The 24,189-nt window shown below is 39.2% G+C and overlaps 1 protein-coding gene across 1 annotated transcript in view; it reads right to left on the bottom strand.

Moving 5' to 3' along the window:
- CCDC102B (coiled-coil domain containing 102B) overlaps window positions 1-22,532 on the bottom strand; it is a 280,013-nt gene extending 257,481 nt beyond the window's left edge. The window contains exon 1 of the mRNA XM_055129118.1: window positions 22,501-22,532. The gene's annotated coding sequence lies outside the window, so the exon portion shown is untranslated. The remainder of the gene's footprint in view (window positions 1-22,500) is intronic.
- Window positions 22,533-24,189: the final 1,657 nt, after the last annotated feature.

The following is a 24,189-nucleotide window of genomic DNA, read 5'->3' as shown; positions in this document are numbered from 1 at the left end:
CAGCCGCGTGAAAGGCGAATGCCCAACTGCTGTGCTATTGCTCCAGCCCAGGAAAACACACTGACAGGAAAAATCGACAGAGTAGAGAGATGAGTATATCGCAAAGAAGTTGAATTGTTCCAGGAACAAAAAAATTGGTTCAGTATTTGATTATTGATAACTTAAGTTCACTTCATAAACTTGAGAATAATTGAAAGAATCTAAATGCAATATGTTTCCTAATTTTCAACACTGGTTTAATCTTTAAAAACTCACAAAAAGCTTCATTTGACACTACTTGGCAGTGTCAAAGTTTGACACTGCAGGATTAATTTATATCAAGTCAGTCATATTGAACCTCATCATTTAGATACCCAAAAAGCAGCCTGTTGTCAGGTGCAGGGTTGATAAAGGTTGATAAGGTTGATACTATACGTATCATATTTCTAGGTGCCAAAAAGATTTTAGGTTCAATAGAACAGACTTCTTTAAGTGAATATTGTCATGAAGCAACAAGGTGTATTGTGATGGAAGTTCTGAGTAAGATGAAACAGAATAAAACAATCTTTTTTTCACTTGCATAGTATTAGAGTGGAAGAACTTCTTAGCCACATAACGAGAAGAAAAAAATATAGCATGGAACATTCCACATAGTTCACAGCTTTCCGGAAATTGTAGACCAGTCAGGTTGGCTGGGCAAGAAGTTTCTTCCTGAAGACAGCCCCTCCTTGAACTAAGTGTTTCCCAACTGTAGTAAAATAGCGTGGTGACTTTTAAGTGATTTTGAGTGGACGGACATAAAAGCACAAAAATGCCCAGAAGTCATTGTGATAAATTACAATGAATATTGTTAATGAAATTTGTACATAGAAGATACAGGTTAAAGCTAGTTTATTTTTTCTAATCTTACCCCTTTGATTGGGCTGGAGCGATAGCACAGCAGTAGGGCATTTGCCTTGCATGCCGCCAACCCGAGTTCGATTCCTCTGCCCCTCTTGGAGAGCCCGGGAAGCTACCGAGAGTATCTCGCTCGCACGGCAGAGCCTGACTAGGTCCTTGTGGCATATTCGATATGCCAAAAATAGTAACAACAAGTCTCAAAATGGAGATGTTACTGGTACCCCCTTGAGCAAATTGATGCACAATGGGATGACAGTGACAGTGACAGTGACAGTGACCCACCCCTTTGATTAAAGGGAACATACTGCAATAGACTATGTGGTTCATGCTGGAGTTATCCAACCACTGAGATCAAATTCTCAAAATATTTCCTTATCTTTTAAATTGAATTCTCACTAAACAAAAAGTTATGTTCAAATGCTCAGGTTTCATGTTCAAATTAATCATTTCCTCTCAAAGGGAATGAAGTCTTCAGTTTTAATCCACAAATGAAAGGCCTTGAGCCAGTCTTGGGATGGAGTTACTGCTCTCTTTCCCTAAGCAACGCACCGACTCAGCCATGATCACTTCCGGATAACATGTCTATCCATAGTGATCTCATTTAGATACATAAACATGTTTAGACAAATCACCAACACGACTTTCTGGACTCACTTCAACATAGTAAGCATTAACACAAAGGTAATAGGGCTTGAGGGATTAGGAAAAGAAAACCCAGCCATTCCCCCCATCTCTGAACATATTTCCAGTTCCAGAGATTTTCAACACAGGAAAACAGAATCAAGACAATTATTTTGCTATTCAAATGCTGAAATTCAAATGGAAAATGTGAAAAATTAAGTAACTGATACTTTGGAATAAGGCTAAATTCACATGTTGAGTTTCCGCTAGTTCATTTTGTTTATGAAAGCCAGATCTACTTTTAAATTTCTAACAATATTTGGCAGCATGAAAGATCTGACCTCAGAGTCCCAAGTCTCCCACTGAGTTTTTGTTAGAGAATCTAGAAAACAAACCCATGCACTGTTTTTTTTAATGCTTTAAATCTGTACCACTGCAAGTTAAGAATACTCAGTCAAACATAATCTTAAATAAATTAGGTATTTCCTAATATTCATAAGAAACTAAAATTAAAAATAGATAAACACATGTAACATTTCATAACAGCAGATTATCATTCCTACTGGCAAAAATACCTAACATTGCAACTACAATTTTTTTCTTCCGTAGCAAAGTAGTAAGTGCTCTGAGTGCTGAGACTGCTCTGGCTTGAACACATCTCACAATTATTTTTTTTCTCAACATAAAAGAGCTAATCAGGGCACTCATCCTATTCTCATGCAGAAGGTTGACTTGAACAAAAACATTTCCTTCTCTGTTGGTTATCCATTAAAGTTAGACACATATCTTTTCCTATGTTATCCTGCCTTGAGTCATTATTCCTCATTTTAAAGTATTTTATTGACTCTTCAAAGAAAACTGGTGCGATTTCTTTTGTTTCCAAGAATAATGAAGCAAGCAGGAAAAATCGATTTGATTTAACTTCCCATCAGGAGTGAAACTTTGGAGAAGTCCACTCTTCCCAGACTCAGTATCAAGAACAACCCACTGGTAACAATAAACCTCAATTCTACCACCCTCTTCGGTTTGCTGTGAGAATGTCAGACTATAATAACATCAAGATCCAGCACAATGGAGAAATTCAGTGAATGGCAGCTATTATTTTATGAATTTTTATCCTATAAAAATTGCTTTTGATCAGAAATTTGTGCTAAAATTACATTTTAAATTCTGTATATATATAAAAAAAAACCAATGTCCACATATGTCTAATGACCAGCATCTAATCTTTCATGAAAGTAAGAGAATATCCTGAGAATCAATTTTTTGAACCATTTTGTTCTATTTTTGTCCCCATCTCAGCAACAAAATATCAGCTAAAATGAAATTAAGGAAAATGAGATTAATAAAATTTAGTCAGCAAAGTCCTCAAAGATAAAATGCAGATAGAACTACAGGAATGTAAACAATCCTACTTCCAAATGATGGAAAGCGGTGGGAACTATAAAATGATAAATCGAAGTAAACAATTCAAATGGATTTTTCCTTGGTTCCTCTCCAAGGAGGAGGCATATTTCACAGAGCTCGTATAAATAGAGGCAAGCCTCTCTATTTTTCTAGCCTAATCCTGTCATCAACTCTTAGCTTGCACTATTGCATACGAGGTTATGCAGACTAGATTAAAAAGACAGTTCTGTGTCCATAATAAGATATCTGGTGCAGAAATGATTTGAAAATTGAAATAGTCAATGTCTGTGTGCGTGTATGTGAGAGAGACAGGGAGAGAGAGAGAGAACAAGATGAAAGTGGCTAATAGAGAGAAGATGGTTTGCTCCTGTCTTTCCAGGTTAGTCTATTCTCTTTGTATCTGTGGCCCCGCTGTCTGCAGAATTGCTATTTCTGGGTCTGTGACATCACATAATAATTGGACTCCATCTCTTTCCATCACTAGTCAATGAGCTTCTTAAGGGCAGAATTTGCATCTTATTTATCTTTCTCCTCAAAGAGACTACTAAGACATAGAATGCTCTCAATTAATGGATCTAGAGGGAATTCAAACTGCCATTCAATTAAAATAAAGTTTAGGACTACCAAGATGAATATGCATGCAATTATATTATGTATGCCCATTAAGCCGAAGCAAATTACTCAGACTCTTCAGGCCTGTCAGAAATGAAAAGTCTATGTGTTGTAGGAATATATGTGTGTGTTTACACGGAAATAGGAAGTGTGAATTGTGCTGTTCTGGGAGCTTGGGCCAATTCTACATTTCTCAAAGTATAGAGGATTAATTGGCTTTTCTCCATTTATTCCTGTTAGCAAAGCACCATCGTTATTTTAATTTGGCCATCTTAGGCAAACTACTGGCTTCCCTTTCTCAGATGAAATATATCTTCAACTGTTCTCCCCAGAGATTTTATTCAGACTTTCTTTGCTAACAATTGATTTCCTCCTCCTCTGTATTCAGCAAATTAATCATTGCTATTCACTTTAATTTCTATATTTACTTTTCAAAAAGATCTGTGTTTATTTTCTCTAAGTGGCCATCTTAGTCCAACTACTGGCATCCCTTTCCCAGATGAAATATATTTTCAACTGTTCTCCCCCGAGGTTCTATTTGCCATGTAGCAACTGGAAAACGTTTTTTATATTCTTAGTATAATTTTTCACCTGAAATTATTTCGATTGGCCTTCCCTTATTCTCAGGATTAAGTTCCAAATACTTATGCGAATTGTGCTATTCACCTCTGACCTCCTTTTCTTCCCTTTTGCACTTCTCCCACTCCCAGCATCCCCTCTTGGAGACTGGGTATCTCCCTCCTCATCCTAGCTGAGATTCTAGAGTGATATCACCCAACTGCTCTTGAGCCCCGTTCTACCTGCGGGGCCCCCCCAGGCCTGCTCCTAGGCCAGGGGCCATAACTGGTCATCTCCAGGGTCTCCTGAGCTGAGCCAGCGGTGCCTGAGGACGTGTGACAGCTGGGATTGGGCTGGGGTTTGTGGCAAACGATATATTTATCTTAACCCTGTTCTAACTCTTTTTAATATGAAAATTTCTTATCTTAATAAGAAATTTTTTCACAAGAAATGTCTTTTTAATAAGAAACTTAAGACATGGGTTTCCAATGAAACACAACCAAACCAAACAACACCTTAGTTTTTGCTCTAGCCTAATTTTCAAGCCTAGAGGGTCTAACCGACTGGAGCGATAACACAGCAGGTAGGGCATTTGCCTTGCATGCAGCCGACCCAGGTTCGATTCCTCCGCCCCTCTCGGAAAGCCCAGCAAGCTACTGAGAGTATCCTGCCCGCATGGCAGAGCCTGGCAACTACCCCTGGCATATTAGATACGCCAAAAACAGTAACAAATCTCACAATGGAAATGTTACTAGTGCCTGCTCAAGCAAATCAATGAACAACAGGACGATGGTGCTACAGTGCAGAGGGTGTAATGATACAAGATTATATGCTGTTGAAGACAGTCTAGCTCTGGGAGTATGCCTACCACAGGGACCTTTTGCCCCATGCAGTGTCACTCCGCTACTCAGACCTCGAATGTGTGTATCTAAATGGTTCCCATATTTGCCTGACTGAATTATTTTCCCAATTCAGAGAACGTGATCAGTGCGTTGTATCCAAACATAGTCTCCTGCGCGGGGGAATGATTCCTAGCTCAGTTTCTCTTCCTCTTATGAGTTAGATGTTTCATGAAACGCAGCACTGCCCCCTTTATCCTGCAGATTCCTGATTCCTCAGATTCCGGTCTTCCAGGAAGCCTGACATTTAATCAACTGGATTATATTAAAAGAGAAAGCCTCAATTTCCCCTTGAAAATAAGAGGGGAGCCAACAGTTCCGCTCGCCAGCACTTCCGTTTCTCCCACCGACTGGCCACGCCCCACCCCACGGCCCCAATTTTGACATCCCTGTACACCCCCAGGACCGTATTCTTCTGTCCCAGGACTGGGAGTCCCCAGACCAAGATAGTGAACAATACCCGCAGCAGGTGACCAGAAAGACAAATTAGTCCGACCCCTCTGTGGATTCCCTGCATTCACTGTCCCACAAAGACTCGATTTTCCTGTAAAAATCTCACAAAAAAAGACCCAGAGTTAACTTAGTCCTACACTAAGTTCCTCCCAGTGTGGGGAATGCCTATTCGTTTCTCTCCTCTTTCCAACTTTCTACTTTCCGACTCCGAGTCTCAGCATCTTTATTATTCAATATTTTCATTCTTTTTTTGAGAATGAACACATGAAGCCACCCCTGCTTCTGCCTCACCTGCATAGACACCTTTTAAAACTCCATTTCTGCACAGCCCCGTCACCTAAATTAATAATTTTCTTAGGCAGTGCACTATATTAGCCTGAATAGCTCTTTTCTTGAGGGTTTCTATGGCAAATCGGTAGGTTTTCATTTTGATATTTCTTTTTATTCCAAATTTTAGAATCTCTCTAAAACTCACTATAGTTATGAATACCTTGCTGGATTCTGGAAGCATTCTAAAACAACAGCCCAAGACACACTCACAATGTATTTTCCAGGTGACTAAGGCAGTTTAGGGAAAAGTTTCCCCTGAACTTCATTCTAATTATGTAGTAGAATTGCACGAACAAATTTAGGGCTTTTCTGTCCTTGAACTTTCATTTTACAGCTTTGCAGTCAGCAGCAAATGCCCAAGCAAATGATCAACCATTCTAGAAAGTTCTTGACTGAGGGTTACAAGTGACTTGTTTGGATTTATTAGAAGGAAATGAATAAATTCACCTGAAAAATGTTGTTCTATACTTTCCTAAGCTTTGGTCCTACTGAATCCTTTGTTGGTGCATTTCTTAAGAAATCAAAGTCCTGTTTATATGATGCTCCCTATTAAAAGAATAGCCTTTTTGAAATCTCCCAATAGCTCTAAATCTTATAGAAAATCATCTACAAACTGATGAATATTGGGTGCAGAGAAGTTGGAGCACCAGTCCGAGGGATAAAGGATGGTTCTACCCCTCTACAGGGCTCTGGGCCCTGCCAGGAGTGTGCCCTGGCCCAGACAAACAGACCAACAACACATGAGACACCTGGGGCCCAGTGACAGACAGGGGTTAAGCCACTTGCCACGCATGAAGTTGCCCCTGGTCTGAATCCCTGAGTCCTTTGTCCACCCTCACACAGCCAGGGTGACCCCTAAGCTTAGAGTTAGGAGCAAGCAGTGAGCACAGTGGGTATGTCCAAATAGCCCCTTCCAAATTAAAAAAATCATAAAAGACAGATGATTGAAAACTAATTCTGGTGAATGCATAGTGCTACAAGATAAACTGAGATATGTTCATATTTTGTCTTGTTTGGTATTTGGAGACTCTGCCCACATGCCTGGCTGTCTTCCCCAGGGCCCCTCGAAGGGGATGGGCTCCAGCTTCCCTCCCCACCCCAAGCAGAGCTCCTGGCGGCCAAAGACCACCAGAACCTAGCTACAGCCATGCTGGAGGCTCCTCTCTACACGTTCGGACAGGCCTCATGCATGAAGGTACCGGCAGAGGAACCCAAGTGTGTGTAATCCCATCAACGGCCAGCATCCAGAGACTTAAAAGCAAGCTCCCAGGAGTGTGGCCGCTTTGCCTACTTAGGATATCTTGTAGCCTACTTCTCCCTCTGGGAGAAACTGGCAATCTTCTGAGTTTCCTGCCCACATGGGACAGCCTTGCAAGCTTCCCATGGTGTATTCATATGCAAAATCCAGTAACAAGCTGGATCTCATTCCCCTGACCCTGAAGAGCCCCCAGTGCAACATCCTTAGGAGGGCCAAGTCAAGATGGACTTCTAAGATCTCAGGGCAAGGACGAAATGAGATGTTACTGAGCCCGCCCGAGAAATCGGTGACTAACGGGATATTGTGATATTGTGATTGTGTGGTATTTCGACCAAGTTGGTGATGCTCAGGGTCTACTCTGGGCTCAGTCTTCAGGGTCACTCTTGGCATTGGTGCTAAAGGCTAACCCAGCACTCAGCCCAATGAGTGATTTCTCGGGCCCAAAATTCTTTAAAGCTTAAGAACTGTCATGCAGTGCTCTGCTGGACAGAGGGGTATTACCCTGACAGGAGCTTGCAGAGACTTTTACAGGGGAATAAAAGCAAGCGAAGGAGAGAAACTGCCCATTGGTTGTAGCTTAACCCTGAAGTTCCACCTGTGTTTGGTTGAACTTAGTTTCCATCATCTCAAGGCATTTGCCAGCTTGGGAGTCCATTTGTGAATGTAGGTTTTTTTCATGACAAAGGAGCTACCATGGCGTCTAGCTTCTTGTATAATTCATGTGGTAACAGTATTTTAAGATTTGCAAAGTACTACGTTGCCCTTTGAACTTACATCTATTGTCATCCAATTTAGGATTTTTCGCTCATGTCAGCCACTCATCTGAGACAAAGGCAATGTGAAAGATACAGAAAAGCAGCAAATAGCTGTCAAGCCCTGCATTGCACTAAGCATTTCACAGGAAGCATTCACATGCATACACAATAAGCTCTGCTGGTTTCTGCCCGCTGCTGAAGTACAGTAAGGGTGAATATTTCTTACCTTTGGGGCCGTGAAGATATATGTTTGTTTTTAGTCCAAAAAATATTTACTGAGTCTCTCCTCTAGGCCAGATACACTATTCCAGGGAGCAAAGGTGAATGATGAATCAATATTTAAATGTGTGTCCTCATGGAGCTTATATTCGGATTACATTCTGATCTGACTTACAGAAGTCCAAGTGTATAATATAATATGATTTTCTTGAAAGATTTACTTGTGTTTTCACATTTTAAAATGAAACAAAATGATGGTATGTATGAATGAAAACAAATTATTCAGGCACACTAGAAGACTGGAAATAGTAGAATCGCAAAAACTGTAACACCAACTCACACAAATTTTGGAATTTAACCACATAATCCTGATCCATCTTCTGAATATAAATATTTACACATGTTCAATTCTTCTTCCTTTATAGAGGATGAAGGCTGAGAATGAACTGAACTTGCTGAAAGTTCTCAAATATTTTAAACAGGAAATCAGCTGCCTCCACCCACGCGGGCAACATGTTCAAAGTGTCAGACCACAAGGGTTCATTAGCTTCGTGGAGTTTCCTAAATTGCAGGTCAGCCGGAGTCCTTGAATTACATGCCTTTGTGGATATGATTGCAGAGGAAGTTGAGAAAATTATTAGTGAATATGGATTTACTCAACTTTTATAATTATGCTTTTTCTTGCCATACATGTTTAATCTATTTTGAAATCACAAGGCTATCTACCTCTGAATAGGAACGGCAGAACTTTTAGAAAATACTTGGTACCTTTTTATGAAATAAATAGAAACTATATAAAAAGAAAATGCAATTTTATAAGGTATATCCACTTATAAGTACCAAATGAATGTTTAAGTGCTATAAGGGTAATAAATCAAGGGTTTTTCTCTAAGGAATATTTTGATACACTGAAATAATACAGAACAAGAAATGAAATGACTGGGGAATGATTCAAAATGGAATTTTCATTTAACAAAAATAAATATATACATACATATACATATTATCAACACAAACTATCAGAACAGAATCCTGTATTGCTAATCAGGCAAAACATTGCTGCTTTATCAGCCACTGGCAGTAAACTTATATCCTTATTACATGTCTATGTATTCTCCTATGATAAAAAATGATATTAATTCCAAATTTCATCCTAATTCCTCAATTTGAATATAGCATAAAATATTTATAGTGTAACCAATTTATAGCTGTATCACGTGAAGGAAAATTTCTTGCCCCAGAATAACAAAGAGATTGGCTGTACAATAACTAAAATACTTTCTATGAGATTTTAAAATCTTGATTTAGCTGGAAAAATGTCTTTATGTAAGGTTTTGCTCTTAAGAAAGAAAAGTCATGAAATACAACAAAGCGAAACCAGGTTTTCATATTATGATGGAGATCAGTTACTGCACATACCAGTGAAACTTTTCTTCTGCTGGATAAACACAATTTATCCAGTGTAGCCAAAAATGTATAAATAACTTGTTTAGGTCTAAAGTGTCCCAACTTTTGAACTGAGGTTAAGTGCTCTGTGTGTGTGTGTGTGTGTGTGTGTGTGTGTGTGTGTGTGGTTGTGTGTGTGTGGGGGGGAGTCCTTTGGCCTAAATGATGATAACGCTAATGAGAAACTCAAATAAAATCTAGCAGATTTGTTGCTTTTGTTGTTGATATTCCGTTTGGGCCACACACGGCAGAGCTTCCAAGGCACGATGGCAACTGGACCCAAGGATTTCCCATGCGAAGTTCGCACTTTCTAGCCCTTTAGTCCTACCCCAGCCTAAACTATAGATTCCTCTTTGTCCGTGCTACTTATAGATTTATTTATTGTTTGCCAGGGGTCCCACCTCAGTCTGCGTCGGGCTGTGGGCTTAGGTTAGTGCATGGCGTTACTCCCACAGGTGCTCAGGGATAAAACCGGGTCTCTCACATGCAAACCTTCTGCTCCGGCTTCCTGAGTTATCCCTCTGGTCTGAAACTGCAGATTCCTAATTCCATTGCTAATTGACTTGGAGTCCTATTTCATCTGCTTGTTTTTCATTGTAGCCATAGTTTTATTTTATCCCCTTAGTAAAGACAAGAAATGGGATTAAAAATAAGAAATATGAGGTGAGTGGCCAGTGTTTATATTTCTCAGGAGACCTGCCTTTCCGTTCTCTAAATTGAAAACATGATGTGTACAGGAAAATTAATAGAATTGAAAAACAGATTAAACTCATATATTTCTAAAACCTTGCTCCTGGTCATAAAAGTTTTTCTTCTGTTTCTCATGTAATTCTTATACTGTCTCCATGAAAAATCTCCTTCTAAAACTTTATTTTCTTCATTATTTTGCTTTTTTGAATCTTCCATTTCATTTATGAAAAAGAAAAGAATTAAGAAATATATGGGTTCCCAGAACTGGATTTTACCATTTTAATCCTTGCCTCCTTTTTATACTAATTGCATCTTTAAGTAGGGCAGCACCAACTCAATAAAAAAGTAGTCTACATGCTTTTTTGGAATATCAGAATGCAAAATTTTCTATATCATTTTACATGGATTGCATTTAGAACATTAACATTTTCTATATTAGATAAATTTTATTTTTAAACATTTTCAATGTAAACTGTTTATTAAGATGATGTCAGCTTACAAGACTTCACATGTTTTGGGGGTACAATTTAAAAGCTCTTAAAAAATCCATGGACCCACACCTCATGTTCATCATAGTAGTATAACTATCCACTACAGTCCACTGAACACCCCTCCAAACCTAATTTGAAAGTCGTATTTTAAGTCTGTTGGACAATTACACTCAAGGAGCATTTTTTAAATTAAGAAATTTTTATTTTTAGAAAATCTTACAGGAAAAGAAGACTATGTTTCCAATTTTTAATGTTAAGCATGTTTTTAGAAGTACTACTGTATCTAAGAGAGTCAGAGAGACAGCAGAGGGGTTAGGGTGCTGGACTTCTAGGAGGTTGACCTGGTTCTAAACCCCAGAACTACACATGGTCCTGCAAGCTGCCCTGAACACAGAACCAGGGTTGGCATCTGAGAACCCTCAGGAGATGCACAAACTCCAAAAGAATATTACTCCTAATGTCTTTCTATCTGTATTTTAAGTTAAGATGGACCCTAACAAGATATTTGACAGATTCTTAAAGATGCATCCACTCTTGGTGGGAAAAAAAAAAGCAGACAGGTCACACATATCAAAATAAAGTGAGGACTATTCTCAACACTGGCAATTCTGTTCAGTGTGCTGGTCTAGGCTTTTTTTTTTTTATTTTTGGGTCACACCTGGCCATGCACAGGGGATAGATATTCCTGGCTCTGCACTCAGGAATTACTTCTGGCAGTGCTCAGGGGACCATATGGGATGCTGGGAATTGAACCCGGGTCCGCCAAGTGCAAGGCAAATGTCCTACCTGCTGTGCTATTGTTCCAGCCCCTGGTCTAGGCCTTTTTTAAAAAAAAAACACTGAAATAATTCAAAACTATTTAGACAATACAAGTTTTTAAGAAAGAATTCATTATTAAATTTTAAAATATATTTGTTTTATATCAACTACACTAAAGCCCAAGAATCACAGTATTGGTTTATGGTTCCTGAACAACATCAACAAGTAGAATTAAATCTTATTTTTATCCAAGAAATTGACAAAATAATAAGCATTTAGAAAAATTACAGCCTTCCAGCTTGTTGGATGTGAAAATTTCTGTCTAACTCTTATCACTGCCGGAAGATTTTTTTCTAACACAGTTGGGAGACTGATCAAAACATCAGAAAAAAAATAGCAAAAAGAAAGGTTAGTGAAATCACTAATAATGTAGAGTCTTAGCAAGGAAACCAATTCTGGGTATTTAACTATTTACATGATAAAAATATGTATCATGCTTCTTCATTCATCTTTATATTTATTCAGGTGTGTAAAGTTTTGCACACCTGAATAAATATTAAAACATATTTTTAGAAAAAAATTCTAACAACTTTTGTTACTCAGTTGGAAAGATAATTCAAAGATGACATTTTAAAAATAAAAATTTACTAACAAAATATTTTAATGATATTCTGTTTTAACATTTAAATCATCATCATCATCATCATCATCATCATCCCATTGAACGTCAAATTTCTCGACTCAGTAGCATCTCCTAACATCTCCATTTGTCCTAGCCCTGAGATTTTGGAAGCCTCTCTACTCGTCCTTCCCAATGATGCCGCATTGGAGGTTCTTTCAGGGTCAGGGGAATGAGACCCAGCTTGTTACTGGTTTGGGCATATTAATACACCATGGGGACTTTTCGAGGCTATCCCATGTGGGCAGGAAACTCCCGGTAGTTTGCCAGGTTCTCCCAGAAGAGAAGTTGGTTATAAGATATCTTCTAAGAACTTGCTTTTAAGTCTCTGGATGCTGGCTGTGGATGGGATTACACGGTGCCGGGGGCAGTCCCTGGGTGTGACCGCCTAGCTACTGGGTAAAGGGAAATTCTGGGCGTAGCAGGCCCAGTCCGATCCATGCAAGCTTGGAGGTCTCAGCCCCGAGGTCCCACACACCTGGGTTCCTCTGCCTGTTCCTTCATGCGTGAGGCTCGTCCGAACATGTGGAGAGGGGCCTTGGGCATGGCTATGACTGGGCTCTGGAGGTCTTTGGCCACCAGGAGCTCTGCTCGGGGTGGGAAGGGAGGCTGGACCCCATCCCCTCTGAGAGGCCCCGGGGAAGACAGCAGGGTGCAAGGGCAAGAGACTCTCTGCATCACTCTCTTCTGGGAGCTTGACTTTAAGTCTCTGGATGTTGGCCGTTGATAGGATTACACGGCACCGGGGCCAGTCCCTGGGTGTGACCGCCTGGCTACTGGGAAATGGGCAGAGAGTCTCTTGCCCGTGTGCCTGGCTTTCTCCCTTGGGGGCCCCTTGGAGGGGATGGGCTCCAGCTTCCCTCCCTGCCCCCAAGCAGAGCGCCTGGTGGCCGAAGACCTCTGGAGCCTAGCCACAGCCATGCTCAATTCCCCTCCCCACACGTTCAGATGAGCCTCATGCATGAAGGTACCAGCAGAGGAACCCAGGTCTGTGGGACCCGGGGCTGAGACCTCCAACATTTAAATAAATTTAATTAATTACAACATGACATCACTTTCTAACTATAGAACCTAGAAGTCATTATATGCCCAGAATCGCCTCCAATTTTAATACATCTCCGGTTTTCTTCTCCATTTGTTCATTTGTTTATTTTTTGACCCAACTCGGATTTCAAATCGATTGAAACTATTGCCTTCATTTGGTCCCTCCACTACATCAAACATACACTCCCATCTCTGCTAGATGCCATATTATCAATAAATAGCCCTCATCCAAAATGGCATTATATCTATCCCACTTGTCTGTAATTCTCTAATTTTAGTTAATAAAGATATCTATAGGATCCATATTTATTCCTGAATTCCTGATAATATTGAGAGGCCCTGCTCATTCGTCAGATCCTCACATCCTCAGATCCTTGACTCACCAGAAAGATGCTGAGTGCTGCCAGGTTAAATATACAACATTTACTGCAATTCTTTTTCCATTCCCCCAAACAGCTACACATTATCTGTCCTCAACTTCCCATATCTGTCCTTAATTTTAAATCCTCTGTCATTCTCAGTGAACTTATTATTCTATGTCACTGACAAAAAAAATTTTTTTTTTTGCAGTCACTTGTGTTTTACTCTGCCTCTTGGTCTCCTGACTCTGTTCAGGCCCCAAAACCTAAATAAAATAAATACATATATCAAAAGAAAAATCACAAAAGATGCTGAATAAGAAGAGTATGGGAAAGGTCTGTCTGGTCCACATCATCCGAATGGCGCCATCTCAGAAGTCTTCAAGTGCAAGATTTCTAGACCTGAGGTTCATAGGGTTGGATATGGGAGCATTTTTTTTAAACTAAACAATATGTTTAGACTTCAGCTAAATCGGTTTCCTGCTTTAACTACCTCTGCCTTACTCCTTTCTGCAGCTGGTGGCCCTCTGACCATTCCCGAAAGATATAAACACTCTCCTGGGTGGGACTTGAGAGTTTATTTCTATTGCCTATTAGCCCCTCCCTTCTCCCCAAACATGGCAAGATTTCTCAATGTGGAATATATTTATTTGTTCCTCAAGGAATGCCTTCCTTCCTTTCCCTGACAGAGAGAGTACTCTAAGGACCATCAAAGGGCACACAGTCACTCTTCTCTTTGAGTTGTTTTCTTTAAGTCCACATCACTCAATATGGACTATAATCATATAGAATTATGGGCCTTCCTATCTCACCATCTAACATACACACTTGAAGAAACCAGGGGGCTTTTGTTTCGTTCATAGCTATTCCATTTTCTATAACAACACACATTTACTATTGGATAAATAAAGCTGAAACTCAGAACTTACTGACTTGACTTATGGAACAATTATTTTTCTTGCAGGTGGCAGGTGTTACGTGTTCTATAAATTAAGTCACATTCTTTTTTAAATATCAAAAATTGGCCGCTGATTCACTTCCAGATTACCCTAAAGATGTTTTGAAGCAGGGAAAGTGTCATTTTAATCAGATATTTAGCTTTTCCAATTACCCAAATATTATATAGAATAGAATAGATAAAAAATTAAATCTATTTCAAATACTATTGCTGTTCTACTATGAGAAACTAACGAGATTTAAGTGTGTGTTTATATGTGTCTATATAATATTATATAGATGCATACTTACATTGTATATTTGCATCTACAAAGACAAATATTTATACTTAACCACAGATATCTTTGAAACAGTGTGTGAACGTGGATGGGGACTCAGAAGGAAAAAAAAATGCACAACCTTTCACAAAATGAAGAGACTTCACATGACTTGAGAAAGTCATGGAAAGTGAGTATTATCTGCTGTGTTATTTTTTTCTTTAGATTCTGCTTCTCATAAACACGTCCAGGCTTCTGGAACACGTAATTTTTATTGATTTCTAGAGATAAACACCTTCCCTGATTTTAAATTAATAGTACAAATTATAACCCCAGAGCCGACAGAGACTGGTCACCCATCCCCTGCAAATACATTAGTGCCAGATCTAGAAGCCCAATTCTACTATCGCTATGACCTAATCTACCCAAAGACTTCATAGAAAACACCCTCCTGATTCTAACCTCACAAATACTGTAGTACCTCCCACCAATCAGCGCATGAGGTGAAATTTAATTTAATCTCACATCAAAAGTTGTGAAGACAGCTGTAGATTGTTAGAGCACTGGATCTTCACTGTCCACTTATAACATAATCATGGCAATCAATGCTTTCAAACCAACCACACAATCATGATTTGACAGCTGAGCTTTGTTGAGAGAAAATGGAGTTAAGGAGCTTAGCATCAGAGAGTGGAAGCAACTCTGGGCAGTCAGTTCTGTGGTAAGCATGACCCCAGGGCAAGTATGGGCTCACGAGGGTTGACTCATACTACAGCCCTTAGGAAATCCCAAGCATCAGCTTCGGTTCCTGATTAGGAGGAGCTTACAGATAGAACCTTCCAGAATGACCTGATGGTCCAGTGGATTTCTGGAACGTCTACATCTCCCACTCCTCTGCTCTGCTAGTAAATGCTCTGCCTACTGCGCACTTATCACTTTGCTCTCATTTGCGAGTTACAATTTTATCCCAATTATGAACAAACAGAAGATACGGATCTTTAACCATAAATTGAGTAAAAAGCTATTTGATCTTTTTTTCAGTTGTCACAAATTCAATTTTTGAAATAACTTCATAATACTACATTTACTAGGTGAAGAGACACAAGGTTGTACCCCTCCCCACCCAGTCTTAAAAGTATGTAACGGTCCTGGGATTCAGATACATCATCACATGGGTACCCAGCCCTGGCATGAGCAGACCCTGGAGGCCCCTGATTACAGCTGGGGGTGGCGAGTGAGGACGCTGAGCCATCTCTGGGACCACAGGCTTAGGAATCCGCAGGCCCCACACTGAATGTCTGCTCGGGTTGGCCAAGAGCAAGAGAGGCCCCCAGTCCCCTTGGTCACCACGTGGCAACTTCCCAAACACAAAAGGCAAGAGGAAACTAGTTTAAAGTTGGGCCAAGTTCCCCTTCACTGACAGTATCTTTTACCTTGGGGTCTATTTCTAAATGTTACTGGATCTTGGAATTCTGTGCGTATGAGACAGTGCTGAGCTCACTTCGATTTACTCGAAAGCAAAGATCAACTAATTTAAAGCAAACGTCATGATAAAGTACCATCTACTTTAGAGTTTTCAATGAACTGTAGAGTTTTCAATGAACTGTTACTCAATAATGTAAGAGAAATGTGTCCTCAGATAACAAAAATTATTTTATAATAAGTTTAATAAAAATATATTTTACCTTATATCTTCACTTCACATAAGAACTGTCACTATCACTGTCACTGTCATTCCATTGCTCATCAATTTGCTTAAGCAGGCACCGGTAACGTCTCCATATTGTGACTTGTTGTTAATAATTTTTTTGGCATATCGAATATGCCACAGATAGCTTGCCATGTTCTTACCAAATATCTTTGCATATAAACTGCCTGAATAAAATTTAAGTATATGATAGTACTAATAATCCTCTGCCAAGAAGATTGCCTCGGAATCATTTTGGGTGAAATTCATTTTCTCTTTGAGGGGCTGATTTCCTCCAGTGAATTAACCAGTTTTTCTTTTCACAACAGAAGTTTCGAGTCACACTTGGTCATAATTAAACATCAACAATTGGACACTGAGGATGAGCACAGGGCATACAAATCAGCCTCGATACTGTCAGTCTTGGGATTCAGCCAACATCTGTTTAATTAAAGTAAAATGTTGAAAGGGCTGTGACCATTTAAAATGACAAATGAGCTTATTTAATAATAGTAAATCTAAAAGGATAGATGTTTATCTTTTAACAATGATTGTAGGTTGGGTGTGTGTCAAAAAAGTTTCTACTTCAATAAAGCCTAACTACTAATAGCAAGTTTTTAATAGAATAGAACATTTATCAAACAATTACATGGGCATTAGAGGAAAAACAATAAAACTTCAGAAGGTAGCTTATTTTCTTGAAATCATTCAAAAATAGAAAACACAATGAGTGCTATTCTGATACGAGTTTTATTCTACTTGGAGAAAAAATTCAAGCAATGTGTATAAGGACTGGAAAAACGAGGGATTAGTGCTAGTGCACACGCTGTTCTTTTCACTATGAATATATGTTCTTTCCTTTTCACAAGGACTTATCTACCAGCAACATAGACTTTGTATAAGTCTTCACCAATTGGAATAAAACTAACAGGGGATAATGATCTTGTATAACAACACTGTCTTTCTAAAGTGTTAAGGAGGCATATCAAAAGTATTCCTTTACTCACACATCAGAAAGAAACAAAAGAAAGCCAAGCTATCCTATATCATTTTTTAGGCTCCCTGTGTATTTCATTTATAATTAAATAATGGTCAATGAAAACCTGTCACTGTCACTGTCACTGTCACCCGGTCGCTCATCGATTTGCTCAAGCGGGCACCAGTAATGTCTCCATCATGAGACTTGTTGTTACTGTTTTTTTGGCATATTAAATATGCCATGGGTAGCTTGCCAGGCTCTGCTGTGCGGGCGAGATACTCTCGGTAGCTTGCCGGGCTCTCCGGGAGGGGCAGAGGATTCAAACCCGGGTTGGCCGCATGCAAGACAAACGTCCTATGCTGTGCTATCGCAATGAAAACCAGAAATGAAATTTCCAGTGAGAGATTAAAGGATATCTTCTTTGAATAGACCATTTACCAGAGAGGTTGTTAACCAGCTTTTGGTGGTGCTCACGCTGTGCCATGTATGTTAGTCTAGAATGCTGTACACCTAACAGCTATCTTCTGAGACAAGCCAGTACTTATTTATTTCAAGAAAATAAATATAAAGAAAAATAAAAGAGAAAAGCATAAGAATTAAATCTGAGGGCTGGAGCAATAGCACAGCGGGTAGGGCATTTGCCTTGCCTTTGGCTGACCCAGGTTCGATTCCAAGCCTCACATATGGTCCCCCGAGCACCGCCAGGGGTGATTCCTGAGTACAGAGTCAGGAGTAACCCCTGTGCATCGCCAGGTGTGACCCAAAAGGCAAAAAAAAGAGAAAGAAATCTGGCATAGATTCATTTTAATGTAAAATCTACTCATTGGATGTACCCAGTACTTCTTCCTGTTTCCAAAGTAAAGATGAGAACCATCCTAAAGAATAGAAATTTGCTTGAATTACAGTTGCTGGGATTGACTTCTGGATCCCCTTGTTCACAGCTGCACTCTGTTATTTCAACGTCCATTTCTACCTATTCTATGTAAATTCTGCAAAGCTCACGCTTCTAAAATACCAGAGCAACATATAAAAATAGCTCGGGAAACAGGAAGATGTGTTGGGCTCTGGGATCCTGCACTAGCTATATGGCTTAAAAATAAATCCTGCAACATTCCTGAACATCAGAGTTCTTCGTAAGTGATAAAAGAAGATAATGTGTCAAATGAAGTGTGATTTATTGATCGCCTTTCAAAACTGTGGGTGCATCTATCAGCCATATTGCACCAGGGGAATATTACTTGTGGTCAACATGATGGTGATATTAATAAAGGACGAGCAAGAGTAAGAGAAGGCAGGGGAGAAAAAAAAAAGAAAAAGAAATATCCCACTCCTTTCAAATGCTGCAATTTCCTAAACTGCTCTGTAGCAATTTTTAAGATTCCCTGCAACTGTGTGTGGCTCTATTAAATATAATGTCTAAACTCAAAAAGGGGCATTTTTAATGCTCTAATGAAGCCGATAACTCATCCCTATTCTTTCTGGCCTTTTATTAGTTCAAGCTTTAAAACCCTTTGCTCCAATTAAGTCTATAAAATAAATCATCTTTTCTCTTTTTCTTTTTTTTTTTGCATTTGGCAGTTCTCCAAATTCCACCAATCTTTTAAGACTCAGCCCAGGAAACTGAGCTTCTCTTTCAGTGCTTTTTCTAAAATCTTTCTGCAGAGTAGAATGTTGAAGGTTTTGGCATTGCGGCAGACTTCAATTGCCCTTGTAATGTCATCATCGGAAAAGTGATATTTCTTCAGATAGCAGCAAGCTGAGATCACTTTTCAATTTTAAAGAATCACTGCCATTATATTTGTGGCTCTAATAATTTATGAAATACTCATAAATTTCAAAACCACACCCATGGTACGGTATCAAGAAGTGGATGCCAGTGATTCAAAGTTACTGAATCCAATGAAAATATAACCAGATGCAAAATAAAAACCATACAGTAATCTATTATCTCACAAGAAATATATTTCTAGTAATACATGACCCAGAAAGATACAAAAGAATGAATCCACACATGATCACAGATAAAAATTAATATCACTAAAATAATGATATTATCTAAGTCAATAACATATACAATACAATCCCTATCAAAATACCAATAAAATTTTTAAATAAATAAAAAATATCATAGAATTTATTCACAACTACAGAAGACCATAAATAACAATAAGACAAAAAGAACAAACATGGAGGTATCAAGTTTCCCAGCACAAAACTAGGGTACAAAACAATAGTAATTAAAGCAGCATGGTATTGTAATAGAAACAGATGGACAAATCAATAGAACAGAATTAAGAGCCAGATATAAAATCACACGTAATAAACAAATAATTTCAACAAAAGGGGCCAAGAATTTTTAAATGAGCTATACTTTCCAATAAATGGTATTGGGAAAATTGGACAGCCACATGCCAAAGAATCAAATGACCACATCCTAAAACTACAACAGAAAAATTTATTCAAAATAGGTTAAATACTTGAATGCAAGACCTGAAAGTATGGCAGATAAAAAAAGGCAAACACACCTTGACATGGACCTTAGGTAAGTGTTTGGAAACTCAATTTCAACATCAAAATAAACTCTAGAATTTAAAAAAATGGAGCTACAGCAAAGTAAAAAGCTTTTTCAGAGCAAAATAAGGGTTGTATACTATAAAACAGAAAAACACACTTCATAATTTATGGGAATAGAAATTTGCCCATCATGCATCATATTCCTCTAGAAGTCCTAAGAATTCATAAAACTCAAAAGTTTAAAAATATTTTTAAAAGTATAGAAAACCTTAAATGTACAAAAAAACCCTTAAAGTGTACAAAAAACTTCTTTAAATAAGATGCCTAGGTAGCAAACAGAAATAAGAAAAGACATTTATCACCTCTTACTCATGAGATGAACATCAAAAATTACACAAATGCTTATTATCTGAAAGATAAAAGGTAGGTGTTAAGATGAAGGAACTATTAGTGGGGATACAAACTGGTGAAGAAAATCTGAAAATCAGGTAAAAAAATTAAAATTATATAAGATTTACCTATCCCACTCTGGAATAGTTATACCTAAATACAAAAACACTAATAAAAAGGGATATTGAAACTAAATGGTACAATATCCCAACACTAGAAACAACCAAAATATGCCTATTTGACAAATGAACTAAACAAAAACTAAAGCAAAAATAAAAACCAAAAACAATTATGTGGGATATACATACAATAGAATTCTGTAAATTATTAAAAAGAAAAATGATCCTGCCATTTATCACAGTATGGATGGACCCAGAGTATAGTTTGCTTAGTGGAATAAACTACATAGAGAAGAAGAAAGTGTTAGGTCCATATGTAGTATATAATAGAAAAAAGCAAAATACATTAACTAATATATATTTTGTTAAAAATATAAAAATAGTTCAATGATCACCAGAAAGTAAGAGTGAGTGAGAAATTTGAGACAAAGAGGAAAACTGTATGGTGGAAGACAGAATTACACTTAATAGCAAATGTATGCTGTATACACACACCAGTTTGCAATGAAACATACCTAAAATGTGTATATTACAATGCAATTTTACTTCAAATTTCATAAGAAAGGCAACTCATATAATTTCTTTAAATACAATGCAAGTGTGTTGATATTTATGTTCAGGTTATAAAACCACACAGAAGTTATAAAAATACCATATAGTTCCTGGAGTTAATGTTGTGCTTGTATAAAAAATATTTTTAAAGTGCCTAGGGAACGCCTCAGTGGCCAATTCCGCACATGTCTCATATGTACAAGCCCTGGGCTAGCTCCCTGGCACTAGTTGGTACCCACTGTATCTCCGAGCATGGCGCAGGTGGCTCTGAGCATCACCTGTCTCTCAAGCTGAGTTTGGTAGGGGTGTCTCCCCGGTTCCAGAACTACCAGATTTCCCCCAATTATAAAATAAAACTATGGCCAGACATATTTCTCAAAGGGGTGCAACACTTGCCTCGCATGCACAAAACTCTGGATCGAACCCCCAGGATCCCTGGCAAGTGCTGGATGCATCCTTAGTCACCCCCAGGGCCGCTGGGAGCCATTCAGACTCCAAATCAGCAGGGCCCCAGGACCAGGCTGAATGTCACCAGGCGTGGTGTCCCACACACTGTGGGAGATGCCCCCAAAGAAACAAACATTTAGAATGTTTTCATTAACAATTCAAAAATATTTACTGCATGGCGTATATGACAATAAAATGCTATGGAACAAAGCATTTCATCAAACATGTCAACACCCATCCCACTGAAACACGAGTAGGAATATATTCACATGATCTTAGAAAATAGGACAGTTATTATTGCTAGAAACAAAAGGATCAATAACATCTATTTCATTGCCATATGTTATGGACAGGTTACTTTTGGTCAAAAGAACATAAATCTTCTTTATCTTTCCATTTAATTGAGGTATCTACTCAATGTTCCTTTTTATAATTTATCTTTTCTGGCAACATTCATCCCAAAGGTTTCCAACTTCCTCCCACCTGCAGTTTGCTCACTGATTTCTACATTGGTAAACACCTCCTTCCTTCTTATTTTGTGGAAATTTTATTATTTTATTCTCTTCCTCTCTTCCGTGCACTACCCTGGTGACTTACAGAGAGAAGCCAATATTCCTGCTAACTTTGAAGAATACTTTCTCCCTAACAATGCAGGAATTCAGCAGGAGGGCTCGCAAAATGAAAATAACTCTCAGTGCATGGAGCATAAGCAGGAGCAATTGCATCAGAAAGTCACTTTATTTTCTGTAACAGTATGCATCAGTTCCAACACATTGGCTAATCCATATGCATTTGAAACCACACGCAAAAAAGGCTTCTGCTACCAACATATATCACTGTCTACATTTAGGTAGATTTCTTACCTGAGGTTTGTGCAGTGTGCGTTTATTTTGAAAGACAGGAACTTTATGACAAGCTGAGAGGATAAATTAAACCAAGAGTAGCAGTAGAAGAGGGAGGGAAGAAATCCATCCCCATGAAGCAGACTCTTCCAACCCCTCTCTTTCCGAGACTCACAGTAGTTCGCCCCTGCATCAGATAAGCAAGTCGCTTTGCCTCTGCTCTGAGAACACACGCTCTGCCCCAGCAGGAAAGCAGAAAAATGAACTAGAAAACCACAAGGTTATTAGCCATCTTACCCTTACGCTCCCCGTGCCGCTCTCTGTCTCCGTGCTACAGACCCATGTGTAAACAACAGAAGTTCCTGCATCCTTTTCTCATCTGTGGAGCTCTGGGGTCGTGGCCAACACAATTATTTCCAGCATTAAGTCTCCACACTCACTGAAAAAAAAAAGATACTAAAAGATTCCCATTGGTCGTGAAGTTTTATCAAAACCAATACCAAACCACTCTCTTAGGATCACAAGTGAGCTAACCCAAGTGAAATCATGCTCATGTTCCCTCTCACAGCCCGACCCTCCAAAGATTTCCATGAAACCACTTTTGGAACTATTTTCTGGAAGTTAAAAAAAAAAGGAAGAAAACACCCATCTCATCCTTTGCGAATTTTTTTCAACACTGAATAACCCATGCATGCAATTTGTGATAGCAATAATAATAAAAAATATATATATATTGAGAATCTCTCCCCCCCATGAAAAAGACTGATAAAATGTCTATCTGAAAAGATTTAAAGGGGAGATTACAGTGCAAATCGCAGCAAGAATAGGAGATATCAAGGGGCTCATCTGATTTTTATTACATTGCCAAAGGAGGAAAGAATATTTAATAAAATATTGGAGGATACAAACCATGATTCGGAATTTGTGTGTCCAAGCCCATGATTTCAATTTTGTTGGCAGGAATCGGGAGTTGCCGTCTCTAGGGTCCCAAACATGAACTTTCTGGGCCCTTTCCCCGGGGACAAACATGGAGAGGTTTTCGAGTGACATGGGCCAGCTGTCAGGAAATGTTCTGGCGAAGAGGTAGGAGCAGCGCAAGCCGCAGAGGCTGTGCTGGCCAGGAGGACAGAGCGCTCAGAGAGAAGAGGGCGGGCGGGAGCCACCCGGTGACTGTTTCCTGAAGGGCCCTGGGACTAGCCGTGGACTCGCTCCATCATGCGTCACTGTGTTGCCCGGGACAGAGGCCTGTTTCCCGTCAGTTGAGGGTGTGTGTCAAGGCCCGCTCTGAGCATTCTGAGACATCAGTTTTTCAAGAACGGGGACTCATTTGGTGTCTCTGTGTCACATTTTTGTCATTCTCACAATATTTCCAACAATGGGAATGATTATTGTATCTGTCTTGGTGGGGTGTGATTGGTCACCTTTGATGTTACTATTATTTATTATTATTATTATTATTATTATTATTATTGTACACCGCAACCTTGCCCTTATGAAATCATGGGGGAGTCAAAGTGTGAGACCTGATTTGCTCTATGGAGTGGAATTTCCTCATTTTTCTTCCCGTTCTCTGGCTTCTCTGTTTCCGAAAAACAACAATATTGAAATCAGGCCAATTCCTCATGCCGCAGTGATCTCGAAGTACAAGGCAAAGGAGCCAGCGCGTGTCTCTCCACATCAACGCTGAAATTAGGCTTCACGAAGGAGACGTGTCAAAAGCGGAGATAGTGAGAGCTAATATTTAGCCAAGTTGTCAATACAAAAGAAAAGTCCTGGAAGGAAATGAAAAGTGTTAGTCTGGTGCACGCATCAATGATAAGAAAGAAACATGACGCAATTGCAGATGGGAAGGAGGTTTGAGTGGTCTGAAAGGAAAATCAACCCAGCCATGACATTCCCTGAACCCAAGGCTCTTGCTCTTGCCCCAGTTCCCAGACGGCCGGAGCTGGGCTGCTGGAGGAGGCGGGCCAGGAGCTCTAAGACGCC

Source organism: Sorex araneus, chromosome 2 (genome assembly GCF_027595985.1).
Source record: "Sorex araneus isolate mSorAra2 chromosome 2, mSorAra2.pri, whole genome shotgun sequence".
Lineage (NCBI taxonomy): Eukaryota > Metazoa > Chordata > Mammalia > Eulipotyphla > Soricidae > Sorex > Sorex araneus.
Note: the sequence above shows the minus strand (reverse complement) of the source record. Positions and strands in the feature narration are given on the sequence as shown.